Source organism: Dipodomys spectabilis, unplaced genomic scaffold, assembly GCF_019054845.1.
Source record: "Dipodomys spectabilis isolate Male_0828 unplaced genomic scaffold, ASM1905484v1 ptg000162l, whole genome shotgun sequence".
NCBI classification, from domain to species: Eukaryota; Metazoa; Chordata; class Mammalia; order Rodentia; family Heteromyidae; genus Dipodomys; species Dipodomys spectabilis.
In genome coordinates, this window is record NW_024870839.1 from 2,036,297 (window position 1) to 2,051,853 (window position 15,557).

The 15,557-nt window shown below is 37.7% G+C and overlaps 1 non-coding gene across 1 annotated transcript; it reads left to right on the forward strand.

Annotated features, from left to right (window-relative positions):
• The first annotated feature begins 7,500 nt into the window (after positions 1-7,500).
• Positions 7,501-7,626, forward strand: LOC122119087. The gene has a single exon (XR_006149508.1). It is a non-coding gene; the product is annotated as a small nucleolar RNA SNORA40 (small nucleolar RNA).
• Positions 7,627-15,557: the final 7,931 nt, after the last annotated feature.

The following is a 15,557-nucleotide window of genomic DNA, read 5'->3' on the forward strand; positions in this document are numbered from 1 at the left end:
ATTGAGGTTACTGTGAGTAGTGATTAGAGAGAGCAATAGGAAGCTCTTGAACAAGAGAACCAATTTATACCGTTAATTCTGGAAAAATAATATGGGGGTGTCAGAATGTTTTACATATTACACATCTTTTCAAAGGCTTTACCTGTGTAGCAGAAAGCATTACCTTTGTTTTTCCTCTTCTGATGACTCTTTGGAATTTCTTGAAACCCCCCCAAAACTGACTGAATGGATGTAGGTGAAATCCCTCTTGGTTACATGAGCCCACACTTAGGTGGCAGTTTTAATTCATACAACTAAAAGCCTTTTGTATGAAACAGTTTTTCCTCCTTTCTTTCAGGGGGTGGAGATACAGAAGTAACTCAGGAAAATTTTCTCTTTGTCATAAAACTCTGCTGAACATCTAAGCAGCAGCTTGTGGTGGACAAAGGCAAGGGTAAATAGATGAAAAGAATAAATGTTTAGATTTGTTGATTAGACAGGAAGAATATTGGTTTCCTGTTTCAGGATGGTTTTACCTTCTTATCTACAAAATGAGCTAATTGTATACAATAGGATAGATCGTTTCTTACTAAGTCAGCTGTAGAAACGTTAAGATTAGGATACAGAAAATACTTGAGATATGAGATAGTATTTTATTGTGTTTTAAATTGAACATGTGTCTACATCTATTTAAATGTCTTAATGTCCCCATAGTATAATGTTCAACAAATATTTAGAAAAAAAGTTAGCATACAAAGATACTGATCACAGCTTTATAGTAGACTTTATGTGTGCTACAAAAAAAAGCCAGCCCATCGAGTTGTTTTCACTTCTTCAGTACATTGGATTTGTTCTCCAAAGCACCAGGGGAAATCTGATTGCAATAACAATAGTTGTCAAGTAAGACCAGGTAATATTTTTTATTTGGTACTGTCTTGTTTACTTAGGACAAGTGTTTGTTATGATGTACTAACTGGCTATGATGACATAGGTATTTACTTCTCTTTTAATCTGGGATGAAATAAGACTGTCTTCCACCCTACTTAGGAGACTGAGAGCTGAGGATCACAATTCAAAGCCTGACCAGGCAGGAAAGTCTATGAGACTCTCTTTCTTCAATTAACTACCAAAAAAAGCTCTGGAAGTGAAGCTGTGGCTATAGCGGTAGAAGGTAGCCCTGAGCAAAAAACCTGAGGGACAGTGCCCATATCCTAAATTCAAGCCTCAGGAATCACACACACACACACACACACACACACACACACACACACACACACACACTCTTTCCCAGTGAGATTGCTTGTAACATCTCCATTTTTACCAGTTTATTCATTTCTATTCTAATTTTTTAACAGATAAGCATTTGGCATCTAAAATGCACTCAGATATATAAAAGAGAAGAAAAGGATGCAGTCTGTGCCTTACAACAAAGTTAAGTTACGCAACAATAAAAAGTTAAGTTAGAATAAAGTTAAATTCATAAAAGTGAAATATAGCAATTTATTCTAGGTCTCTCATCCCTTACTGACAGTAAGGGACAGAATAGGGATTTGAAACCAGAATGCTCTAACACTAGAATTCACTATCCTAAACCTTGTGTTCTTTGCATCCTGATACTTAACAGAAACCATATGTATGTAGGCAGATATAACCTAGCTAGAAAGTGGGTGTTGAACTGGTCTCTGATATTCACGATTATAATGCTAGTCACTTGGAGCTCCAAGGATCACATTTCAAAGCCAGCCCAGGCAGAAAAGTCTATGAGGCTCTTATCTGCAGTTAACCACACACAGACACACAGACACAGACACACACAGACACACACACACACACACACACACACACACACACACACAAAACCAGAAGTGGAGCTGTGGCTCAAGTGATAGAGCATCAGCTTTGAGCAAAAAGCCATGTGAGAATATGAGCCTTCAAGGACACACACACACACACACACACACACACACACACACACACAGCTAGAGAAAGTAGAAGAGTGGTTGCAAGAGGGAGGGATGTAGCTAAGCTCAGAGGCTTATGTCAGTAGTCCTAGAGAGGGGGTAAAATAATTTTGAGGAATAAACCGTTATTTTAAAATGACTTTTAGGGGTGACATTGTATGCACTCATTACTTGACTTATGAAATGATAGCCCCTCTGTACATACCTTAATAACAAAATTATGTAATACTTTTTGAAAATAAGCAAGTGTATTTTATTATTTGAATGTAAATGCTTTTTTGTATTTTTAAATTATAAAGGCGATATACAAAGAGGTTACAGTTACATAAGTTAGGTAAATTTCTTCTTGGACAATGCCATATTCTTTTAAATTTTATTGTTAAGATGTACAGAGAGGTTACAGCTACATGAGTAAGGCAATGAGTACGTTACCTGTCCGTCATTGTATCCCTTCCCTTCCTTGGTGTTGTCCCACTATCCTTCCCCTCCCCACCTCCCACACTCCTCCCCCTTCATTTCCAATATACTATCCTGTGGGTATCCTTGTTGCAGTGGGCCATCCTGTGTCTTTGTTTTGTTACCATGCCATATTTTTAAAAATAAATAAAAATGACTTGGCAAATGATGGGAAGGCAGGAAATATTCAACACTGTAAAGACCATTCAACTGCAGTCTCTTTAACAAAGAAAAGAGAAAATAATCCAGCAATGCTTCTCTGTACATTAGACAATATTCTAGAGAATCAAAAACACTTTCACAAATTTTAAAATAAGTAGAAAAAACTGCAGGCAAATCAAAATTAGGGACAAAGCTTATGATCCTATTTTTTTGGGGGGGGGAGTTGGTCATGGGGCTTGAACTCTGGGCCTGGACGCTGTCCCTCAGCTCTTTCATCTCAAGGCTAGCACTCTACCACTTGAGCCACAGTGCCACTTCCAGTTTTCTGATGTTTAATTGGAGATAGTCTCACTGATTTTCCTTCCCGGGCTGGCTTTGAACCACGATCCTCAGATCTCAGCCTCCTGAGCAGCTAGAATTATAGGCATGAGCCACTGGCGCCCCACTTCCTGACCTTTTTTTTTTTTAATAACTGCAAAGGACTACAAAATTCAGAATTTCTCTCTATACCTTTCACATTGAAGCAACAGCATTGTTGGAAAGGGGAGGTTACTTGACAGACCTGAGTTACCTAGGGGCTTGTCCAAGGGCTTGACCTCAGGGCCTGGGCACTGTCACTGAACTTCTTTTGCTCAAGGCTAGCATTCTATCACTTGACCTACAGTTCCACTTCTGGTTTTCTGGTGATTAGTTGGAGATACATCTCATGGACTTTTCCTGCCTGGGCTGGCAATTCTCAGATCTCAACCTCCTGACTGACTAGGATTTACATGTGTGAGCCGCCAACACTCAGTAGTGTGTTAGCTCCGTTACATGTGCTTCACTTCTCTCAAAGCCTTTAGTGTCTTCTTCCATCCTCAATAGCTCACCCCTTTCCCCTTCTACAGTGGAAGGATTCAGGCCCACACTTTTCCTGTGTGTGGACTTTTCCAATATGGTCTTTGATGCACTCACAGTCTTGATACCTGTATTTCTCCAAGTATTTCCATTCAAGATTGGGGTGATATATGGCCACACTTTCAGACCTTGAGCTCTTGGGCCCCTAGTTTAGCCTACAATTACAGAACTGGTACTGTTACAGAAGTTAATAATATTACATCTTTCTTGAAATGTTCATCATGAAAGCTACCACCCAAGCTACCACTTGTGATTTTTAATATGTCTGACACATCGCTGGCTTTTCTTGCTGTCCTGGTGATATAATAAGTAGTAGACTCACCACCACATATGTCATGAACCCACTTCTGTTTTTGGCATGCAAAGTTTTACTACACAGGAAGTTTTTTAGTTGCCCAGCATTGTTTATGACTCAGTTCTTTCAGTCTAGTAGCCCTAGTTCTACAAAGCTCAGCCCTAGCCTCTGAAGTTGTTTACCAAAGATATTCATCAGTCAGCTACACATATAGCCTGTGTTTCAAAACTGACTTTCAATGTGTTGTGGCTCACACCTATGCTTAGCTACTCATGAGGCTGAGATCTTGGTTTGAAATCAGCCAGGACAGGAAAGTCCATGAAAGTCCATGAGACTCCAGTTAGCCCCCTTCTTCCCTCCCCCTCTCCTCTGTCTTTTCTTCTCCTCTCTCCTCCCTCCTCTCCCCCCACCCTGTTTGTGGAAATGTAGCTTTAGTAGTGCACTACCCTTGAGCAAAAAACATCAAGAACAGTGCCTAGGCCCTGAGTTCAAGCCCCAGGATAGGCACAAAAACAAAAACAAAATCTGACTTTCAAGAATAGCACCTCACCACTTCCTCACAAGCACCACCACGTCACAAAAATTTCTTTTTCTTTTTCTTTTTTTTTTTTTCATTTTTTTGGGTCCGGTTGTGGGGCCTGAACTCTGGGCCTGGGCACTGGCCCTCAGCTCTTTAGCTCAAGGCTAGCACTCTACCACTTGAGCCATAGCATCACTTCCAGCTTTTTTTTTTTCCTGCTTATGTGGTGCTGAAGAATCGAACCCAGGGCCTCAGGTATGCAAGGCAAGCGCTCTAACCACTGAGCCACCTTCCCAGCCCAAGAATTTCTTTTTTCTGATCTCCACCTTCATAGCTCTATTATGAAACCTTCATTTAGTCTGGAGTTTGAGGCTTATATTAGTGCATCTTTTGTCAGTTTTCCCAAAGGCCTTTTGGTTTTTCATCTCAGATTTAGTTGACTTTCTTTGAAGTTACAACATACAATTTCATGATCTCCAAATACAATCTAGAAAATTCATTGTGAAAATTTGAGTTATCTGATTTATATGATTTACAAATAACAACAAATCTCATTTATCTTGGTGCCCAGAATTATCAGACCTGTGGTCTTCCATAATGTGTTAACTCTTCTGCATATCTGTCATTATCACAGTTTTCTTTAAGGCTAACATGGAAACAATGCATTAGGAATTGTCTGCACTGGCACCTAAGAGACACTTTACCACTTGAATGTGATGAGAATAGGATTACCTTCAAAATCATTGGAAATGTACATTTTCAGCAAATGTAAGATGTCCATGACAAGTCACAGAGCAATTACAGGAGGCAGAATGTTATAATCTTTCAACAGCAATAAATTTGCAATATAGTTTATAAAGATCTCTCACATCTGTATGTGTCTCATTTCACACCTTTTAATTTCATCTCACTGAGAAATGGAAAAACATGAAGTTTTCAATCTCTGTTTATATAGGCAGATGACCTTTATATACATTGAGAATTACATATATATATATGTATATATGATATACCTATATATTATATATGATATAGATGTATATATTATGTGATATATGAGTTTCTCCTCTGCAGCTGTCATTGAAATCATGTGAAAATCAAGCTATATTTAAGTTTAATATACATAATTACTTTTCCTAACTAACCTTGTTTCTAAGTTCCTAACAGAATTTCCTCTTTTTCTATACTGGCTTTAAATACACCATACTGACAGAGCCCATTGTTCCATTATATCTAAATAATGTGGTTTATTTAATGTTCTATCTTGATTGTTTTAAAATTTATAACCTTATTGTCTAATTATAAAATAACACATTAGGTATAGAAAATTTTGGAAATGCACAAAAATTCTAAAACTCCAAAATCAACTGTAATCTTGACAGCCAGAGATAACATGTTATTAACATATTTCCCGTTGGTATACTTTGTGGAGGGTAAGAGAAAAAACAAATTGTAAATAGGGATACAGATGGACCCATTGCAACAATGAGATGTACAAGAAGTTATGTCGAAAAATGAACTTTACAACTTTGGCAGGGACTGCAGGTGGGGAGGGTGTGGGAGATGGGAAGGGATGGGAAGGGGAAACAAAGGAGGAGGCAACAATGCTTGATAAGAAATGTACTCATTACCTTGCTCATCTAATTGTAACTCCTCTGTACAGTATTTTCACAATAAAAAATGAAAAAACAAAACAAAACATATTTTCCTTCACCCTTGTGCAAGTGAGCACAAAATTTATTAGAGAAGACAATTAAGCTAGGTAGAAGACAATCAGGCTAGCTAGGCAGAAGCAGAGGTTTAGTAAATCACCACATCCATCACTCCTGAAGTGAGATCAGAGGTGCTAGACTCTGAAATAAGGTGCAGTTCTTGCCCCTGTTAGGCTCCTGTGAGGAAAGTTTTCAATCCCTTGCATGGTGTCTGTATTTTATAGCAGTAGCACTTCCAGCAGTAGTTACATAGGTGGCTAATTTTAGAGTCATGTTTTCCTCTCATATATGCCTTATTGTCAATCTTCTTCTGTATCTTTGACCAGTATCAGATCTTGGCAGTCCCACAATACTGGGGAAATAGCAGTGGGCTGCTCATCAGAGGATGCTAGGGTTCTTGTAGAGTTCATTTCACATCTTGAACTGGGGTTATTTACAAATTATCCTGCACAGATTTTTCTCTCCCACATAGGGGTAGGTCTTCTATTTACTACAGTTTGAACTAATAGAATATAGAGTTTGCTTAGGTTATGTGACAGAAATTCTCAGTGAGGAATATCATAACTACAGTATCTTTGTTTTGTTTCATTTTTGTGCTGGTCCTGAGGCTTGAACTCTGGGCTTTGGGTGCTGTCCCTGAGCTCCATTTGCACAAGGCTAGTGCTCTACCACTTATGCCACAGCTCCACTTCTGCCTTTTTTGGTAGTTAGTTGGAGATAAGACTCTCATGGACTTTCTCTCTGGACTGGCTTTGAACTTCAGTCCTCAGATCTCAGCTTCCTGAATAACTAGGCATGAGCTACCAACACCTGGCTTATGACTACAGTTTTTGACTATAACAATTGAGACACAGCATAGATCATCAGTGTGATGATTTGTTAAATTTAATTTGCCAAATTGAATGTATTAATAAAACAAGAATAAGGTTTTTATGTTGTAAGATTGTGCAGAATGGGTCTGGGAAGGTGGCTCAGTGGTAGAACATTTGCCTTGCATGCATGAGGCCCTGGGTTCAATTCCTCAGCACCACATAAGCAAAAAGAAAAAAGCCGGAAGTGGTGCTGTGGCTCAAGTGGTAGAGCGCTAGCCTTGAGCTGAAGAGCTGAGGGACAGTGCCTAGGCCCAGAGTTCTGGCCCCACGAACAGACCTCCCCCACAAAAAAGATTGTCAGAATATAGACTATCATGAAAAGGAGCAAAATGTTTCTAAGAATCATAGTCAAATTTTTCTCATTTTCATTCAATCCATGTAAATTCCTGTTCTTTTCAATTATTTTTAATTTTCACACATTAATAGATTTCTTTGTGATAATTCCACACGTGTTTGTGAGTTAGCCATGATACGTGAGTCAAAATGACATACTTTCTGCATATATGTGCAGAAAAGAGTAATATTTGTTATTTTGGAGGACGACGCTGTTCTATAATATATATTATTTTGCTCCCATATTTATCTTTCATGGATAGCTATGTTAGTTGTGATAGACAAATTCTCAATTCTTAGAAATAGTATATATAGCACTTGTGTGTGTCTTTGTTTAATATCTAACAAAGGCTTACCAACGGGTACAAAAATAAATATTCTTTCACAACCCAGAACTTATTGTTCAGTATGAGTTTTGTTACATGTAAGAAGGAATATTATCATTACTACAATAATTTGAAGTGACTAGGGTATTGGTACCCATTCAGGTAGACCCTAAGAGTAAAGTTGATCATTTAAAAGCAGGGGGGTAAAAAGAAATAACTTTTGAGTTGGACATCATTGAAAGTTCTATAGAAATTAGTATAATCTCTAGAACAGTTTCAATCTCATGGGACTAATTCATCTTTATCTTTGAGTAGGTTTTTTGAGGATTGGGAACACTTAAATTGTCCTATGGAGTAAGCATTTTAGGGAAGACACTGGTTTAGATTATAAAGTGCTGTTTCTTTGTGAATATAAATTCAAGTATCACACCTCAGTGGGACAGTAGGGAGAAAAACTCTATGTTTGTCCATACTCTGCTTTATGAAGCTGCCAAATCAACCGTGAGTGCCACATTTCTGAATTTTGTTATGGGTCAGAGAAACAATTATATTTTATTCAACCACTTTTATTTTGGGTCCCTTGTTGTACTATTTCTGCCACTGTAATTGCATGTGTGAGAAATTTATGTTGCAGTAGAAAAAGATTATTTTTGGCTCATTATTCTGGAGTCCAAAATCAAGTGTGCTCCCACCACAGTAAATCTAGGCTCTAATAAGGGCAACAAATCATAGAAGATTAGCAGAGCAAACCATTCATTTCATGAACTGGAAGGAAGCCATACATTATCCTATGAGGCATACCCTTAATGATCTGACACTACCTTCTATAAGATCCAACCTCTAAAAGGTATTTACCACCATTTAGCAAAACTGCTATTAACTATGAAACTTTTGGATGACATTCATGCAAACATTAGTACTCATGTATACTTAATGGCATTGTGGATGAGTATATTAGGCCTTTTTCTTTTTAGAAATTCTATTCTGTGAGTGAAAAATATGTAAGCAACTTTACATATGGCTATGATAGCCTATTTCTGGTCTACAATATTTTACATTTTAATAGAGAAAAGAGTCATATACAAAATCACTACCATATCAAGCAATGACTGATGGAATATATAATGTATCTGTTAATTTTGCATTTCTGTAACAGAATGTCTCACATAAAGAATGAGGGAAAAGTTTATTTTGCTCACTATTTCAGAGCGCTCAATCCATGACCACTTGGCTCTATATCACTGGGCCTGTTGTGAAGCAGAACATCATAGTGATGGGAGCATGTGGAGGAGGCCATTTACCTTGTAGTTACCAGGAAGCAGAACAGCCTTCTGATGGGAGCAGGCTGATTACTTAATGGTGGCCAGGAAACAGAGAGAAAAGAAGGGTCTGGGGAGTCAGATGCTACCTACAAAGGCATACCTCCAACTAACCCACCTCCTAAAGTTTCCAGGACCTTCCAAACAGCACCACCACCTGTGGACCAAGCATTCAACACATTCGCCTGTGAGAGACATTTCATATTAGAACCATAACAGGTAAGCAATTAATTCGCAAGTATAAAGTTTTCTACCTAGTTTTTCTGGCATAAAAATGATGGATGACATATTCAATGAACAGATTGAAATTCAAAAACAAAAACCTTTACAGTTATGGTCAATTGATTTTTGACAAAGGTACAAGACAACTCAATAGTAGAATAGATGGTACTGGTTAAAATGAGTATCTGCATGTAAAAGGTTGAAGTTGTACCCCCAACTTCACATCACCTAAAAACATTAACTCAGAATAAATGTAAGAGCTAAAATGATATTAAAATTGCATTCTTCAACATATAAGTGTGTTTGAAATATATATAAATAGATATGAACAAAATAATTGAAAAATGTGCTTTAAGAGAAATAACTACTAAAATACTGTAAAAATTGTTAATAGTTATTTTGTTAATAGTTAAATTGTTAATTATTATTAAATTGGGATATATATTATGACCTATATGTGGTTAGCTCATCTGGTATTTATTTTATATTTTAATTCAGACATTTTAAAATAACCTAGAAAGCTGTATTGCACCTACTTTTGAAAATTTTAAAGATATGTGGTAATGTCATCATTTGCTAAACTAGGAGTTGTCGCTTTCCTTACATGCCCTATGCAATATTTACTGTGTACTTGAACCAGGTGGTCACTTTGTTTATAATATTATGGGTGTAGTTTTGTGATTATATAATTTTGAGTGTGTACCACAAAGGTGTACATGCTGGAACCTTGAACCTCAATGGGGTGAAATATTTTAAAAGGTGGAGCTTAATGGAAGGTGGTTAGATCACTGGGTTAATGTAGTTCGTGAGAGACTAGTTAGTTCTCATGAGAATGAGTCATTAAGAGAAGAACAAGCCTGACATCTGAGTTACAATGGCTTCTCCTGTCTTGCATTGCAATCTTTATACGCCCTCATTTATGATGTCATCTGCAAAGAGACCCTCCCAGACACCAAACAGATGGGGCTGCCTCCTCTTACATTTAGCCTCCCTACATTGAATGGAAAAGGAGAAAATGGACATTCTTCTTCTCTTGTTCTTTTTTTTTTTTTAATTTTTTTATTGTGAAAATACTGTACAGAGGGGTTACAATTACATGGGCAAGATAATGAGTACATTTCTTATCGAGCATTGTAGCCTCCTCCTTTGTTTCCCCTTCCCATCCATTCCCATCCTACCCCTGCCCCCCCCCTCCCTTCCCCGCACCAAAGTTGTAAAGTTCATTTTCAACATAACGACTTGTACATCTCATTGTTGCAATGGGTCCACCTGTATCCCTATTTAAACGATTTGTTTTTTCCCTTCCCCTCCACAAATTATACCAACATCAAATACAGTGAAAGCAGGGGTTATACTGTGGGGGAGGGACATACAAAGCAACAAAGAAATAATCTTATAAATGTGTTAGAAACAATCACATGAGAGAAAAAAACATTTGAATACATATCTTAGGGTTCATTTCCCTAACATCAACTTATCTGACCTTTTCTGCTTGACTCAGACATATACTAGATATTGCAAATAAGGGAAACCATGGGACCTATGTTTCTTTGGGCCTGGCTTACTTCACTTAATATAATTTTTTCCAAGTCTTTCCTTGTCCTAACAAATGGGGCAATGTCATTCTTTCTGATGGAGGCATAGAATTCCATTGTGTATATATACCACATTTTCTTGATCCATTCATCTTCTTCTCTTGTTCTATGTCCAAGAATAAAAGCTTTTTGGTTTCTCCCATTGATAAAACTTTTGTTTTTACTTTTCCAGAGCTGGGGATTAAACTCAGAACGTGTACATACTAGGAAAATGCTTTACCCTTGAATTTACCTCTTCAGTCTTTCCCCACTGGTCAAAGCCTACAGGCTTTTCAAATAAATTCCTTTTATACCTAACTTACTGAGAATTATTTTTATCATAAAACGGCATTAGATGTTTTAAATGGCTTTTCAACATCAGTTGAGATGATTTGGTTTTCATCCTTCATTTAGTTTAGGCGCCATGTCTCATTGATTTATATGCATATATTGAACCATCCTTTCATCTTAAGGACAAGTCCCCTCAGTTCTGGCATGTGAACATTTTAATGTATTATTGAATTCAGTTTAACAGTATACTTGTAAAGAAGTTTTGCATCCATGTTCATCAGTGGTATTAATCTGTTATTTCCTATGTTGTTATCTTTGACTTTTGTATTAGAATAGTATTAACCTCATGAGTTTGGAATCTGCCTTGTTATATTTCTGGAAATTTAAGAGTTGGCATTATCTTTATTTATTTATTTTTTGTCAGTCTTGGGGCTTGAACTCTGGGCCTGGGCACTGTCTCTCAGCTCTTCAGCTCAATGCCAACACTCTACCATTTGAGCCACAATGCCACTTCCGGTTTTCTGAGTGGTTATTGGAGATCAGAGTCTCACAGAGGGCTGGGAAGGTGGCTCAGTGGTAGAGCGCTTGCCTTGCATGCATGAGGCCCTGGGTTCGACTCCTCAGCACCACATAAGCAAAAAGAAAAAAGCTGGAAGTGGCGCTGTGGCTCAAGTGGTAGAGCGCTAGCCTTGAGCTGAAGAGCTGAGGGACAGCGCCCAGGCCCAGAGTTCAGGCCCCACGACCGAACCCCCCCTTCCCCCCCCCCCAAAAAAGAGTCTCACAGACTTTCCTGTCCAAGCTGGCTTTGAACCGTGATCCTCAGATCTCAGCCTCCTGAGTAGCTAGGATTACAGGCATGAGCCATCAGCACCCTGTCCTTATGTACTTTTTTATTATCTTTAAGTCATTTTACAAAGGAGAATAACTAGTATTATTTTTAAGTGGTTAGTAAGATTGTGTATAAAGCCTTCTGTCCTGAGATTTTCCATTTTTAATTACTAATTCAATCTTCACAATATTTATTGGTCTGTTCAAGCTTTCTGCTTCTCTTTTTTAATCTTTAAGTAATTGTGCAAAGGAGTTTTAATTCAGTATTCAATCTATGAGTGTAATACATCTTGATCAGTGTCATTTTTTGTCATTCTCCCCCTTATCTATCCCTACCCTACCCAACCCCCAAATTACCTGTTCCCTTTACACATCCATACATTCAATATTATGACTGTTATTTGCCCATCTTTCCTCTCTCCATTCATCTGCCACCCCTCCCTTGAAGCCCCATTCCCTACAGGAAAAACAAAACAAAACATGTTTCAGCTCCCTGATATTCATTTTGTCAATTTGTCAATTAATTGTTCGATGTGACTCTACCCTTGCAAATACCATAGCCAGTTTGATTATGCATTTATGTTTATATGTTTTCATATATATTTACATTTTAGAACTGACTTCCACATATGAGAAAAACTATACTATCTGTCACTCTGACAGGATTTCTATTTCTTCTCTCAATCTTAGTTTGTGTATTCATATAAATTTATCCATTTCTTCTAGGTTGTCTATTTGGGAGCATATAATTGTTTCTAATTATCCATAAATGTCCTTTATGATCTTTCTCATTTCTTTGGCATCAGGAGTAATGTCTCTTATTTATTTTCTAATTTTGAATTTTCATTTTTTGTTACTATTGTTACTTTTATCTTTTCAAAAGTCAACTCCGATTTTTAAATTTTTCTTTTTTATTTTCTATATCATTTATTAATGATATAGAGCTTTCCTCCTGTTTGATAACTTGGGGCTTGTTTGTTCTTGTTTTTCTACTTCTCTGGGGTATAAAGTTGGGTATTTACTCGAGATCTTCTTTAACATAGACATGTATCTCTGTAAGTTTTCCTTTTACTTTCCTTTGGTATATCCCATAAGAAGTTTTCATTTTTTCCAGCTAACCAAATTTTTATTACATTGATTCAAGAGTGTGCTGTTTCATTTCCATTTATTTGTGAATTTCCACATTTTCTTCTCTGCTAGAGCTTGAATGGTTTCAATCTAAATTTGTTAAGAGTTGTTTCATCTAAAATTTAATCTTTTGGAGAATGTTCCCTGTGCACTTTCATTAGTACATTTTGAGTTGCTATGATAAAATACCCAAGTCTGAGTGCTTTGTAAGTGAAGATGTTTATTTGACACTTACTTGTCCTCCTATTGCATCTTCCTATCTCTTCTCTGAGGGAGCCTCACAGCGGGCTTACCCCTCATGCAGCTGGAAACCAGAACCGGAGGCTGGTTTTGCTTGGCTGACGGGCAGAGGAGGCTTGAAGGCAAAGGGACCTGGGATGGGGCAGCTGGGACAGTCTCAGAAGAACCCCTCTTACATAACTACAGCTAGGATTTTTTGGGGGCAAATGTCAGGTGTTTTTGGTGAAATTGGAAACATGGTTTTGCATATTTGAACCTGATTTCTAAGAATGCAAATGTTTCCTGGGATGATTCGTTTCCAGATAAAAGGTAATGCCATGAAGATAAGGCTGCAAGGGCTGCAGAATACCATCTGCCATCCTAAAATAAAATACATCAGCTTGACATATTGATTATTTTGAACTGAACACAAATGGAGAGGAAGCAGATAACAGAAACTTTCTCTGCTCTCCCCTGTTTTCCTAAAATCGAGACATAAATTTGTAAAGGTATTCTTCTTGCTCTCTGCCAGGAAGGAACGAAGTTAACCACTGGAGATAACTCTGGATCCTTTTCATCCTCAAGACAGCACCAGAGGCATTTATATACAAACCTTCCTAAAACAATCCTTAGTAGCACCCCTCATATATCAATTTCCTTTCCAATAAGCTTTTGAACTCACAGATGGTGTCCCACCACTTGAGCTAGACTTCTGATTCCAGCTTGTTGCTGGTTTATTGGAAATAAGTGTCTCATAGATTTGTCTGCCCCAGCTGAACTTCAATCCTCAGATTTCAGCCTTTTGAGTAGCTAGGATTATAGACATGAGCCACCAGAGCTCTGCTCATTGGATAATTTTGATTGTAAGAGCAATAAGAATAGTTCAAAAAGTTAAAAAAAAATATATTGCCTCTGAAAAGCTGAAAGTCCTCACTGGTTAATTTTTCAACTCAGTGTCATCTTTTTGTCTTACCATTCTGCTGCCTACATAAGTATCTTTATGTTAAGGTATAACCTAGCTACTAGAGGGACAGTACCCTTCCTTGCTCACCTCTGCTGGCAGAACTAAAGAAGAGGCTCTCTTCTGATTTGTTTTAGGCAATATAGTCTTCTCTGAGAACTGATATGGGATTGCTTCTAGGGCATACTACCCTAAACTGCCTCCTTCTCAGATACCAAAATCAGCAGATGCTCAAGCCCCGTATATATAATGCTGTGATGTTTGCAATACCTTATGCAAATCCTCACATATACTTTATTACTTATTTGTTTGTCTATGTGTTTTTAAGACAAGAACCTAGCTGTGTTGCTCAGGTTGGCCTCAAATTTGTAATCCTCCTGCCTCAGACTCCCAAGTAGCTGGCGATACAGGGGCCAGAATTAAGCCCAGCACTCCCATAGAATCAACTTTAGATTACTTCTGATACCAAATGTAATGCAAGTGCTATATAAGTAGTTATTATTTCGTATTACTTAGAGAATAATGACAAGAAAAGTTCTATACATGTTCAATACAAATACAACTTTTTAAACTGTTATCTTTCCATGCTTGGTTTAGTCCATGGATGTAGAAACATCATAGCTATTGATGTTCCTGTAGTACTTTATAAAGTACTTTTAAAACTCTTTGTTTCTGACCCATTTCTTTGTCTTATAGTTTGGGATATTTCCTATGCCATCTTTGAGCTTATGTTTTAGCAACAATCTTCTGTTCTAGCCAATCTTCTTGTACTTCATTTCACAAACTGTATTTATGTAGCATTTTGGAGCAGTTGCATTGGAGGGGTAGCCCCATCCAAAATCTATTTTCTAAAGCCAAATCAGATTTCCTGGTGGGGAAAGAAAGTTACTAATAGTAGGTTCTTGGAAGAGGCATAATGGTCAGGGCTTGCTTTGTGTGTGTGTGTGTGTGTGTGTGTGTGTGTGTGTGTGTGTGTCTGTGTGTCTGTGTCTGTGTCTGTGTCTGTGTAAGTGTGTGTCTTGAGGCTTTAACTCAGGACCAGTGTGCTATCTCTTATGCTTTTTTGCTCAAGGCTAGGACTCTGCCTCTGGAGCCACAGCTTCACTACTGGCTTATTGCTAATTAATTGGAGATAAGAGCCCCATAGACCTGCTCATTATTATTTCCTGTTCAACTTCCCATTTCTCTGGCTCTTTTTTTTTGTTTTGATTTTCTTTTTCTTTGTGGTGGTGGTGGTGATGATAATGATGGTGATGATGATTTTCATTAACAAGTAGACCTCAAAACATTGGACTTGTAGTAAACTTGTATTATAGATCACAGAATGGGCCTTAGTGGAAAAGGCTGTATTTTCTTCCTTCTCTGCTATCAAATGGGTTACCCTAGTCCCAAATTCTGTCTTATAGGCTTTTACAAGAGCAAGAAGAAGCAGAAGGCCACTTCTAACATTACAAATTCTTCAGATCATTCCTCTGTATATTGTAGTTGCAGTAGGCATGTCC